The following is a 13,182-nucleotide window of genomic DNA, read 5'->3' on the forward strand; positions in this document are numbered from 1 at the left end:
ACAGTGGTGTAGTGGTTAGCACTGCTGCCCCTACAATTTCAAGCAGTCTAACAAACCGGCAGTGCCAAGGTGTCCAGCTGGCATCAGGAGTGCCAGGGTACCATCCTGGCCAGAGGCCAATCGCCCAGGGGCCTCCAATCGCCTGGGAGACTTACCGAAGCACCATTCCACCTGGTCCATGTTTATGGAGATGAGTGCTAAACGGTGCCGTCTCAGGGTCTCTGAGACAAGGGGATCCAATCCCGGTCGCTGAGTAGATATGGAGTAGACATCAAGTGAGACTGAATATGCAAATCTGGATCCTGCCCATAATAGGCCAGATTTGCAGAATTACCCCTTAATTGGAAAAACAAAATGAATTGGGTATTCTAAATTCAAACTAAAATAAATAAAATGTAAATGGCTCAGATTGGAGAACGCTCAGTCCTTTAACTTCAGACAGATTGCCAACAAGGAAGAGTTTATTGACTCAATGCAGTAATTCTAATTAAACTTCCCTGAAAGCTACCTCACCAATCGTCTCCCTTGTAAGCAGTTTAAACCACACATTGAGTCGATGGTTTAGCTGGAGTGGGCATTAGTTCGGTCAGTGGGTTATCCAGGGTTGTGGGTACTGTAAATGAGTATGTTTCTCTCTGGTTCTCGATCTCCTGCCTTTGTTATTCATTCTCTTCATCCTGCAGCCTTTAACCATGCAACCTGTGCCTGGGTCATATATGGATAGAACTGTGAATCAAGTCGAATGCACACATTCAGCCGACTGAGGGCTTAGGATAAATACCACTGACGGCCCAGTTTGCAAATTGGATTGGTATTCAATCAGGGTTATGCCATGGGATCAACTATCTGCCGGGGGTACTTCAGAGGCAGATGTTACACCACCGAATTCTAGCTACAAGCTGGCTACTTCTAACTTAGAATCACACAGCACAGAAGGAGACCAATCAGTCCATCTTGGACCATTCAGTCCAATGGAATAGTGTAGATGGGCTTTAGATTGGTTTCACAGGTCGGCGCAACATCGAGGGCCGAAGGGCCTGTACTGCGCTGTAATGTAACGTTCTAATGTTCTAATCTTGTCTGTGCTGGCTGTTTGAAAGATCCATCCCATTTGGGACTCAGTGCCCGCCCGGCCCTGTTGGCATAATCAGTCCAGTGGGTCAAAAGTTCATGGGCCAAAGTCTCCAGCTAGGATCCTCCCCACTCTGAAGCTGCTTAGAGGAGGGGGGAGCTCGAGACACAAAATGTGAAATCTGCAGCCCCCCCCCCCCCACCCCCATCCTGGGTCACAACCCACAATTTACAGACTCCCAGTTTAGGCCCTGAAGTGTGGAGTTTTTGATTGATTGCGTCGCTGTGAACTGTCGTTTTACTGTGAAAACGATTCTATATGCATTTTCTTTAACCCAATGAAGGGGCAATTTAGCGTGGCCAATCCACCTACCCTGCACATCTTTAGGTTTGTGGGGGGTGAGACCCACGCAGACACGGGGAGAATGAGTAAATTCCACCCAGACAGCGACCCGGGGCCAGGATCGGACCCAGCTCCTCGGCACTGTGAGGCAGCAGTGCTAACCACTGCATCGCCGTGCCAGCCCAAGATTCCATGTACATGTACCCTCACCTTAATGTTTCAAAGTCTGAACAATGCATGAATTATACTTCATGTCAGGTGCATTGTATATTCTAAAGCTATACTCTGTATCATTGCAGATACTGAGAAAGTGTGCAAAAGGCTTTTAAAAAGAGGGGGAAAAATGTGAATACTGGTGTGCTGCCTTTGGAGATTGCATCAGCCTTATTGAACATAGAACATACAGTGCAGAAGGAGGCCATTCGGCCCATCGAGTCTGCACCGACCCACTTAAGCCCTCACTTCCACCCTATCCCCGTAACCCAATAACCCCTCCTCACCTTTTTGGACACGAAGGGAAATTTATCATGGCCAATCCACCTAACCTGCACGTCTTTGGACTGTGGGAGGAAACCGGAGCACCCGGAGGAAACCCACGCAGACACAGGGAGAACATGCAGACTCCGCACAGACAGTGTCCCAGCGGGGAATCGAACCTGGGACCCTGGCGCTGTGAAGCCACTTGTGCTACCGTGCTGCCTATTGTGTACTGATAAACAAATCTCAGCATCTTGTGTTACAATTGCTTAATTTGATGCCGTGCAGACAATACATTAGAGGGTACAGGTTAATTAAACCAATGCACATTACCCTCACACGGGGTCACATGACCTTGTTGATCTCCACGTCAGTGAGTTTATTTCTCCAGGCCAGCCATCTGTGCTCTTGTGAGGACCTGGGGGACTAGCACTAACCTCCCCCCCCCCCCCCCCCCCCCCCCCCCCACCTCCCCAGCCACTGCCTGACCCCCAAGTGTTTCAAGGCAGCTCTAAAGCCTCCGACAAACCTACCAGTGATCACTCCCCCCCCCCCCCCCTCCACATTCAAGCTCGTAAACCATCCCGAGACACCCCAACTAAGCCGTAGGAAAAGCTCAGTCGGGGGTTAGGCAAAGTTTTGCTTGCATTAAGCCAGTGAGCCTGGCCGAGCAGAAGCCGGCAAATGAATCAGCCCGTGCACCGACTTTAACACGTTGTGAGTGTATTAACATTATTGATGATTTGTCAGTTGAACAAAGGAAGTGCTGTTGATTCTTGTTAAATGAAAAACCTATCAGCAAAGATGCCCTGTAGATTTACAATGAACAACTAAAGCTCAACTGCTCAAATATATCTACCATATTGATGAGATTTAGAAAATTCCCCCTATTGCAGTTTACAATGCTGACACTTGGTGCCTGGGTGAGTTAAGTGACTCCCAGCCATGTCTTGAATCAAAAACAGTTGTTTAGTCCCCTGGTTAGTGGAGAAATTATTCATCGAGAATGGGGCGGTCCAGGCTCAAACCCCAGTATGTAGCGAGACCCTGATTTCATCACTTCCAACATGGCAGCTCAGCCCGAGATGACTGAGGAATAGTATTTTAGGGCCAGGATCTAAAACATGAGATTCAGGCTATGGTTTACCGGGCAGCAGTGTTCCGCGTGCTTCAGGGAACTGGACGACCTGCAGCGGGTACCTCAGGCACTGGAGAAATCCATCAATCGTGCCCTCCCAGGATCCTCCAGATCTCGTGGCCAGAAAGGCAGACCCAAGGTATTGTCCTCGCTCAAGTCAACTGGCTCAGGACTGAGACGCTAATTGCTCACAGCCAGCTTTGCTGGGTGGGGTAAGTCGTCTGGCACCGGACTCCTGAAGCATCTGCTCTACTCGGAGCATGGTGGCAGGAAGATAGTGGAGATACTTTACTGATGTCCTCAAAGAGTCCCTGAAGAGGTAAAACCTACTCACTGACTCACGAGAGACTGTTGCTCACTCGGGAAGGCACTGAACACACCGAGAAGCAGATCACGCATTGGACTAAACAGTCACCAAATCGGTGCAGAATTCCTATGGTAGAGAAGGAGGCCATTCGACCCATCGAGTCTGCACCGACCCTGTGAAAGAGCACCCTACCCAGGCCCAGTCCCCTGCCCTATCCCCGTAACCTCACCTAACCTTTGGACACTAAAGGGCAATTTATCATGGCAAATCCACCTAACCTGCACATCTTCGGATTGTGGGAGGGCGGAGGAAACCCAAGAAGATGTTGTGTGACTGTCATGCCAATAATTCTCAAAAAGAATGAACTCTCTCAAACAGTAAGTGGCATAGGTCAAGTTCCTAAATACTGAGTAGCAGAGCTCCCTCAGTACACCCTTAGATTATTCTGGAGTGGGACTTGAACCCACCACGTTCTGATAACATGCACAATAATGAACAAAAACATATTGCTGGTCAGATGTAACTCAGGAGTACGAGGTCCACCACATTATTGAGAATTGGATTTTCCCAACCCTTTGGAGATGGTCAGGAAGGGCTGGGAAAATAGGGAGAGCCACTTTGAGATGACTCCACGATTCTTTCCTGCTGCCATAGAATTTTTCCCAGAGGTGGGTTGGTAATGGAGGTGGACAGTCAGTTGGTGGTTCAGGCACCAATTAAGGAGAATTTTGTGGTGTTGCCAGAACTCCTCCAGCCCCACCCCCTCCCTTCCCACCGGCCCATGCAAAGACAAGCAGCACTTCCGTGCCCCAATGATGGGGTGCGTACACGTAAATCCTCAATCATTTGTGCATCCAATTCTGAATCGCGGTTAGGGGGTTTCCCTGCTTCCCGATGCCTCTACCAGCTTTTGGAATCTTCAGCGCAGCCCATCTGTGTTGGCCAGTGAGGGTCCCTCCATGCCATCGCAGTCTCTTAACAGCGTCACCAGTGCCCACCTCTCCCTGTGGGGTTGCTGACACTCTAGAGCTGCCCGTCTTCTAAGCCTGCCATTTTTAATAGGGAGAGTGGAGGCGGGCAGGTAGGAGACTGCATCCCAGAAGATTGCAGTGAGGGTCAGGACCCACATTTGGTGCTGATGTCGGACTCCTAAAGTCCACAGGAAAATCCAGCCCTTATTGTCTTCACTATTACACAGTGAAACCCAAATGCAACCAAGCTGAATTATCCTCACTTCAGGTAGCAAGTTTGCTGGAAAGATCCAATCGGAATTGATGCAAATACAGGGCAGCACAGTGGCACAGTGGTAGCAGTGCTGCCTCACGGCGCCGAGGTCCCAGGTTCAATCCCGGCTCTGGGTCACTGTCCGTGTGGAGTTTGCACATTCTCCCCGTATCTGCGTGGGTTTCGCCCCCACAACCCAAAGATGTGCAGAGTAGGTGAATCGGCCAGACTAAGTTGCCCCTTAATTGGAAAAAATGAATTGAGTACTCTAAATTTATTTAAAATAAAAGAATTGATACAAATGCAGGTTTGCTTTAAAAGAATCCGAGTCAAAATTGGAAAAGACCATTCTGACCCCTGATATCATTTGTATTTCATTACAAAGACCATTCTCCTTTCCCCCCAGGCTATCCCAGGGCAATGTAAAGACCTTGGGCATCAAACACTCATTGTCATTTTCAAATTGCATCCACTTATCTTCATATAAAAACCGCAAAAAGAAAAATGTGCTTTTTCCAGATTTCTAATTCTGAATTTTAGAATTTAGACAGCTTAGGGAGCTGTAGGTCTGTAACACTCTATACAAATTAGTATCAAAATCCAGCTGACCTCTATTAGTACAGTCCTTGGAAAACATAACATACTGGTACTGTGTACAAAGCACATGGTGGTGAATAGCAAGTTATGGAAAAGATGGTTTGTAAAGGTGATTAATGAGAGACATCTATTGAGTGTCCATTCATAACGTAACACCCTTAGCGTATTACATAAGGGCAGCACGGTAGCATGGTGGTTAGCATAAATGCTTCACAGCTCCAGGGTCCCAGGTTCGATTCCCGGCTGGGTCACTGTCTGTGTGGAGTCTGCATGTCCTCCCCCTGTGTGCGTGGGTTTCCTCCGGGTGCTCCGGTTTCCTCCCACAGTCCAAAGATGTGCGGGTTAGGTGGATTGGCCATGCTAAATTGCCCGTAGTGTCCTAATAAAAGTAAGGTTAAGGGGGGGGTTGTTGGGTTACGGGTATAGGGTGGATACGTGGGTTTGAGTAGGGTGATCATGGCTCGGCACAACATTGAGGGCTGAAGGGCCTGTTCTGTGCTGTACTGTTCTATGTTCTATGTTCTATAACAGCTAGCTGCCGCTATTGGCTCTGCAGTGTGTTCAAACCTCGTTTGTGACATTATCATAAATGTAAGAACTGTAAGGGTTAATGAAATGTCTAAATCAACCACTAGAGGGAGCTAGATGTGCAAGTATATAAGACGTTGATGCTAAGCCTGAGGGGTCAGAGGTTGAGGAGAAAGCTAGAGAACAGACTGAAGGAAAGATCGGTGTGAGTGAGAGAAGATCATAGTTAATGTAGTAGTGTAGGGATTAGTAATAGATGATATGTATATTACCAACTGTGTATTATCTAGGAGTACGTGTTGAATCCAAATTAGCCGTGTTAATAAATTTATAGCTTTGTTCAATTTAAAGCTATTCTATGGTCTTTGTGAACACAACGCCAACCATCCTAACATGAGCAACATAAAGAACACCACACCGCTTACATTCTGTGGAAGGTTGCATGGCAACAACAATAAGCATCCACGTTCAGGTGAGATGTTAAGCCAAGACTCCATCTGCCCTCACAGGTGAACACAAAGCCCTATTTGAAGAAAAGTTGAGAAGTCACCAGGACCGAATGGGATGCATCCAAGCAGGTTGAGGGAAGTATGGGCGGAAATTGCAGAAGCACTGACCATAAACTTTCCAATCCTCCTTAGACACAGGGGTGGTACCAGAGGACGGGACAATTGCAAAACTACTCAACAAAGGGTGTCAGGATGGGTCCGGTGACTCCAGGCCAACCTGTTTAACCTCAGTGGGAGGAATTCTTTGAGAAATTATCATCTGAGACAAAAGTCATTTGGACAAGGGTGGAATTAAGGAAAGACAAACATAGCTTTGTAAGAAGGCATTTAACTAACTTGATCAGGTTTTTGATGAGGTGACAGAGATGCTTGAGGGTAATGCATTTGATGTGCTGTACATTGACTAAAACGCATTTTTTTTTCTTTTTTTTTTCAGATGACAGTATTAGTGACATTATTCCACCCCCCCCCCCCCCCACCCCCCCCCCCCCCCCCCCCCCCCCCCCCCCCCCCCACAGCAGAATGCCACAAGTGATCCCAGTGAGCTGGTATCACAGCCAACAAGAATAGGACCAGAAGACCGAGCACAGCACAATCCCAGCAACGGGGTGTCCCAGCCAATGAAGATAGGATGACTAAAACGCATTTAGAAGCTTGTCAGCAAAGTTGCGGCATAAATTGTTGGAATAAAAGGGATAGTAACAAACATGGAAAAGAAGTTGGATGAGTGACAGGAAGCAGAGAGTGTCGGTGAATCATTGCTTCTCAGATGAGGGGAAGGTGTACAGCAGTGTGTGTCAGGGGTGAGCACCAGGACAGGCTTCTCTTGATCTATATTAATCTTCTAGACCTGGGTTCATTGGACGCAATTTCAAAATGTGCAGGTGATATCAAACTTGGAGGTGTGGCCAATAGTAAGGATGATACTTAAGTGTTGGCTTGTGTAGGCTTGAGAGATGAACAGACACTTCCAACACTGATGAAGGTTCAACTCAATTTTATGAACTAACTTCTAACTAACTAACACACGATGACTGCGGGTCTAAGTAATGCTAACTTAAACTAGAGACCTAAGCCTTGTCTGAACCTGTTGATCCTCTCAGCACGTGGTGCTGGTCTGTGCTGGGCTGGATGAGTTCTTGTTACACTTAGAGGCAGCACCCAGAATGAGCGGGAACCGTGGTGCCCTCTGCCTTTATAGTGTGTGTATTCTAACTGGTGATTGGCTGCGGTGTTTGTACATGTTGATTGGTCCCTGTGTGTGTCCATCAGTGTGTGTCCGCACCATAATATACTGGTGTATATTATGACAGATACCAGTCGACTGCAACAGGGCAAGGGGTAAGCTATCAGAAATAGGCCGACAAGTGGCAGATGAAATTTAATGCAGGACGTGTGAGGCAATGTATTTTGGCAAGAGGGAAAGGGAGAGGCAATATAAACTTAATGACACAGTCCTAAAGAATGTGCAGGAATAGAGGGATCTGGGGGGTACACACACAGAGATCTTTGAAGGTGGCGGAACATCTTGAGAGAGTAATTCGCAAAACAGATGGGATCTTATGCTTAGTAAATAGAGATATTCAGAACCCAAATAGGGAAGTCATGCTGCACCTTTTATAACACCCCACAACCAGGGTATTTCATCCAGTTCTGGTCACCATATTTTAGGAAGGATGCGAGGATCCTGGAGAATCAGAGAGAATTCCCAGAAAGGTTACAGTGACGAGGGATATTAGGTTAGGGTTGGCGAAGCTGAGATTCTCCGCCTCAGGACAAAGGAGATTGAGGGTAGATCTGAGAAGAATGCAAGATGGCGGCAGGCTTAGCCAAGGGAGACAAAAAAAACATCATGTCCATCAGCTGACGGTACAAGGACGAGGGGACACAGATTAAAGGTGTTGTGGAAGAGACGCAGGAGTGATGTGGGGAAAAAGATTTTCACGCAAAGAGTGGGAAAGATCTCGAATTAGCTGCCGTTGAGAGTGGTGGAAGCAAAGGTGGTGAGTGATTGGATAGGGCTCTTGAGGGAAATAAAATTACAGCGCTATGAAGATAAAGATGGAAAGCAGGGGGCAGCACGGTTGCGTAGTGGTTAGCACTGCTGCCTCGCGGAGCAGAGGACCCGCGTTCGATCCCGCCCCGGGTCACTGTCCATTTGGAATTTGCACATTCTCCCCGTGTCTGCGTGGGTCTCACCCCCACTACCCAAAAAGATGTGCAGGGTTGGTGGATTGGCCGCGCTAAATTGCCCCTTAATTGGAAAAACAAATTATTGGATTTAAATGTATTTGTAGAATAAGATGGGAAACAAGAGTGATTGGATTGCTCGACAAAGTGCCTTGATGGGCTGAATGGCTTCCTCTGTGCCATAAATGATTGTGGCTTTATAGAGGAGGGTTATGAGAACATAGAACATACAGTGCAGAAGGGGGCCATTCGGCCCATCGAGTCTGCACTGACCCACTTAAGCCCTCACTTCCACCCTATCCCCGTAACCCAATAACTTCTCCTAACCTCTTTGGACACTAAGGGCAATTTAGGATGGCCACACCACCTAACCTGCACGTCTTTGGACTGTGGGGGGAAACCGGAGCACCCGGAGGAAACCCACACAGGCATGGGGAGAACGTGCAGACTCCGCACAGACAGTGACCCAGCGGGGAATTGAACCTGGGACCCTGGAGCTGTGAAGCTATGGTGCTATTCACTGTGCTATCATGCTGCCCTAAATATCGTGCTGCCCTAGAATATTCACCCTGTGTCCAGGAAACATTTTTGTGCCTGCATCAACACCACCAAAACATATTAATAGGTCATTATTTAATTTTGTTTATGGGAGCTTCATGTTGAAATCTGTCCATGGCCTTGACCCTCCATAGAACCGTGACCTCCTCTTACCCTCTTCCTTAGCTCCATGCTAATTTGCATCTGGTTTTGTTCCTGCGCTGCCCCATGGGCCATCTTCCTCTACTAAAGGCACTATATAAATGTAACTTCTTGTTATGTTATCTCGCTGTCTGCAAATAGGCTGCTAGGCTTGCACACATAAGAGTGGCTGTAATTCAAAATTAATTTATTGGCACGTTTTTGGTCTTAGTGTTGCTTAACAGGCTGAGGACATCAAAGGTGCAATATAGATTCAAGCTCTTCCTCCAATGGGTGGCCCGTTAGCACAGTGGTTATCACTGTTGCTTCACAGCGCTAGGGTTCCAGGTTCAATTGCTGGCTTGGGTCACTGTCTGTGCAGAGTCTGCACTTTCTCTTGGGTTTGCGTGAGTTTCCTCCGGGTGCTCCGGTTTCCTCCCACAAGTCCCGGAATACTTGCTGTTAGGTAATTTGGACATTCTGAATTCTCCCTCTGTGTACCCGAACAGGTGCGGAGTGTGGCACTCGGGGATTTTCACAGTAACTTCATTGCAGTGTTAATGTAAGCCTACTTGTGACAATAAAGATCATTAAAAACTATCTGCGTTGAATATTGACAATCAATATTCAATTGATCAGCTTGACCATTTTTCACGAAGGTCATGTCCCTTTAAGTGGGACAACCACAAAGAACGGACTGCAAGTTCCAAAGGTCACGGCACAATTGAGTTAGTCAGAGGCAGGTTAAAAAGAAGGTGTTTTAATGGGGTTTCCTTAGCTCCAGTTATGATCTGTGTGCTTTTATAGTGGAGGTGTGGTTCTTATAGAAAACAGCTGCTGAGCAAAGGTCGCGTAGAGAGCATTTAAATTGTTTCTCGATCAAAAGGGCAACCTGAAGGTAATGAACCACGCTGGGGGTCATTGTATGTCATCAGCAGCTGATACACCGATAGCGTCAGAACAAAACCATTCAGTGTTGCTCTCCTCACCACTACGGATATGGGCAAATGAGGGCTTGAATTGACCACTAACCGAGCACAAAACCTTAACTTGACACTGCTTCTATTCCATGTTACTTTGGGCTGAGGGAAAGCAGAAGGAAAATTATTCATGAAAATCTTGCCATCAAAATTATTACTCTGTGGTGGCACGGTGGCGCAGTGGTTAGCACTGCTGCCTCACAGTGCCGAGGACCCGGGTTCGATCCCGGCCCTGGGTCACTGTGCGTGAAGTTTGCACATTCTCCCCGTGTCTGCGTGGGTCACAACCCAAGTATGTGCAGGGTAGGTGGACTGGCCACACTAAATTGCTCCTTAAAAAAAAAATTACTCTGTACTACTTCTATCCATACTGCTGAAAATTATTGAGAGTTCTAGGACTGGATTCTCCGCTGTCGGGATTCTCTGTCGCGCCGGCAGCGCACCCACGCCTGGCAGGGGTGGACCGCACCAGAAAACTGGTGTTGCAGAACGGAGAATCCCTGATCTTCAAATGATCTACAAGGGCATAGGATAAGGTGCAAAATAAGATTGAAAGAACCATACCAGAACTGAGGGGTTATTTGGTAAGAGTGAAGAGACTCAAACTTTTTTCTCGGGGAAAGAGAAGACTAAAGACTGATGAAGCCCTATTAGGGATCTTGAAGTTTATGGTGGGATTTGATAGGGTGGGCGTAGGGAAGATCTTTCAACTTGTTGGAGACCGAGGTCCAATATATGGGGTGGGGTGACTAATACATCCAATATGCAATTCAGGGGAAACATGTTTACCCAGGGGACGGCCAGAATGTGGAATTCGTGTTCACAAGGATGAGTTGAAGCAAATAGCATTGATGTGTTTAAAGGAAAGCTAAAGAACCAAATGAGGTTGAAACGGATAGAAGGATATAATAATAATAATTGCTTATTGTCACAAGGATATGTTGATGGGGTGAGATGAAGAGGGGTGGGAAGAGATTCGAATGGGCATAAACATCAGTATGGGCGAGTTCGGCCAAATGACCTGTTTGCATCCTGCACATTCCACGCACATTTGCCAATTCAGCCCTGAGAGAGGCAGAGACAGATGCACAAAAGCTGCAAGAGAAGAGGGTGATATTGTTGATCAAAATGTCCCATTAGGATTGTACAGCCTGAGAAACACAGACACAGGATGGCCCTGTGGGCAGGACGTTATGTGCCTCTTATGCATTAGTTTTTCTTTGTTTTTGTTTTTTTTTGTATAGAGTACTCAATTCATTTTTTCCAATTAAGGGGCAATTTAGCGTGGCCAATCCACCTAACCTGCACATCTTTGGGTTGTGATGGTGAAACCCACGCAGACACGGGAAGAATGTGCAAACTCCACATGGACAGTGACCCAGTTTTTGTTTTTTTTAATGTAAATTTCACACAGTGGGCTAAAAAGCTGACTTGTAAGGGAGATCAGGGCCAGCAGCGTGAGTTCAGTACCCATACCGGCCTCCCCGAACAGGTGCCGGAATGTGGCGACGAGGGGCTTTTCACAGTAACTTCATTGAAGCCTACTTGTGACAATCATCGATTATTATTATTACATTTAGAGTCCCCCATTATTCTTTTCCAATTAAAGGGCAATTTAGCATGGCCAATCCACCTAACCTGCACATCTTTGGGGTGTGGGGGCGAACCCCATGCAAACATGGGGAGAATGTGCAAACTCCACACAGACAGAATGTGCAAACTCCACACAGACAGTGACCCAGAGCCGGGATTAAACCTCGGCGCTGTGAGGCAGCAGTGCTAACTGCTGTGCCACCTTGCTGACCCACGTCTGCACTAGAGGAAAGCACCACACAATCTGTCTTTGTCGAGCCAATTTAGCGTGGCCGATCCACCTACCCTGCACATCTTTGGGTTGTGGGGGCGAAACCCAGGCAAACACTGGGAGAATGTGCAAACTCCACACGGACAGTGACCCAGAGCCGTGATCGAACCTGGGACCTCGGCGCCGTGAGGCAGCAGTGCTAACTACTGCACCACCGTGCTGCTTTCTTTCCCCAACTTGCTTATCCCAGACATAAAAATACAGGAACTGGAGTAGGCCATTAAGCCCCATGAGTCTGTTACAACATTGAATGAAATTATGATTGATGACCAACCTAACGCCATATTCCCACCCTTGCCCCACTTCCCTTCATATCATTGCTGAACAAAAATATTTTAACTTCAGTCTTAAATAGTTGTCATTTGCAGGAGAAAGTTCCAAGCATCTACTATCTTTTACATCTAGAAGGGTTTCCAAGTGCCACTCCTGGACTATCTGGCTTCAGTCTTCAGATTCTTAGTCCCAAACTTTAGACCAGCAGCGTGGGTTCAATTCCCGTACCGGCTGCGAATTCTGAATTCTCCCTCTGTGCATCTGAACAGGCGCCGGAATGTGGCGACTAGCGGCTTTTCACAGTAATTTCATTGCAGTGTTAATGTAAGCCTACTTGTGACAATTAAAGATTAAAAAGAAAATAGCTCTTCCCATTCTACGCTCTCCATTTCCTACCTGTAGCAAACTTCAATCAAATTACCACTTTACCCCCCAAATTCCAACAGATACAATCCCAGTCTATTCATTCTCGCCTTGTAATTTGACCCTCCACCCTTACCCTTCCTCCACAAGGTATCCTTCTGGCTAATCTGCCGTACACTCCCCGCAAGGCCAACATATCCTTCCTAAGATGCAGTGACTCGAACTGCCCGCAGTGCTCCAGGTGTCTAACCAGGATTTCACTCTGATTTCAACGTGCCATCACTGGCCATCATATACCTTTACTGATATGTTTCAGTTGAGATTTTTTTTTAAAGTTCTTGACTTGTTCTTTTTTTTAATAAATTTAGAGTACCCACTTATTTTTTCCAATTAAGGGGCAATTTAGATTGGCCAATCCACCTATCCTGCATATCTTTTGGGTTGTGGGGGTGAAACCCACGCAGACACAGGGAGAGTGTGCAAACTCCACATGGACAGTGACCCAGGGCCGGGATTCGAACCCGGGTCCTCAGCGCTGTAGGCAGCAATGCTAACCACTGTGCCACCGTGCTGCCCCTTGACTTGTTCTTGGCAGTGATGTGGGAAGGAAGCAAGCTCGGTAAATCTGCTGGGAATCAGG

General features: G+C 47.2%; 1 protein-coding gene across 1 annotated transcript in view; it reads right to left on the bottom strand.

Moving 5' to 3' along the window:
- LOC119954158 (Down syndrome cell adhesion molecule-like protein 1 homolog) overlaps nucleotides 1-13,182 on the bottom strand; it is a 636,717-nt gene that overhangs the window by 489,414 nt on the left and 134,121 nt on the right. The gene's annotated exons all lie outside the window — the stretch shown is intronic.

The sequence above is a fragment of the Scyliorhinus canicula genome, chromosome 19, assembly GCF_902713615.1.
Source record: "Scyliorhinus canicula chromosome 19, sScyCan1.1, whole genome shotgun sequence".
NCBI classification, from domain to species: domain Eukaryota; kingdom Metazoa; phylum Chordata; class Chondrichthyes; order Carcharhiniformes; family Scyliorhinidae; genus Scyliorhinus; species Scyliorhinus canicula.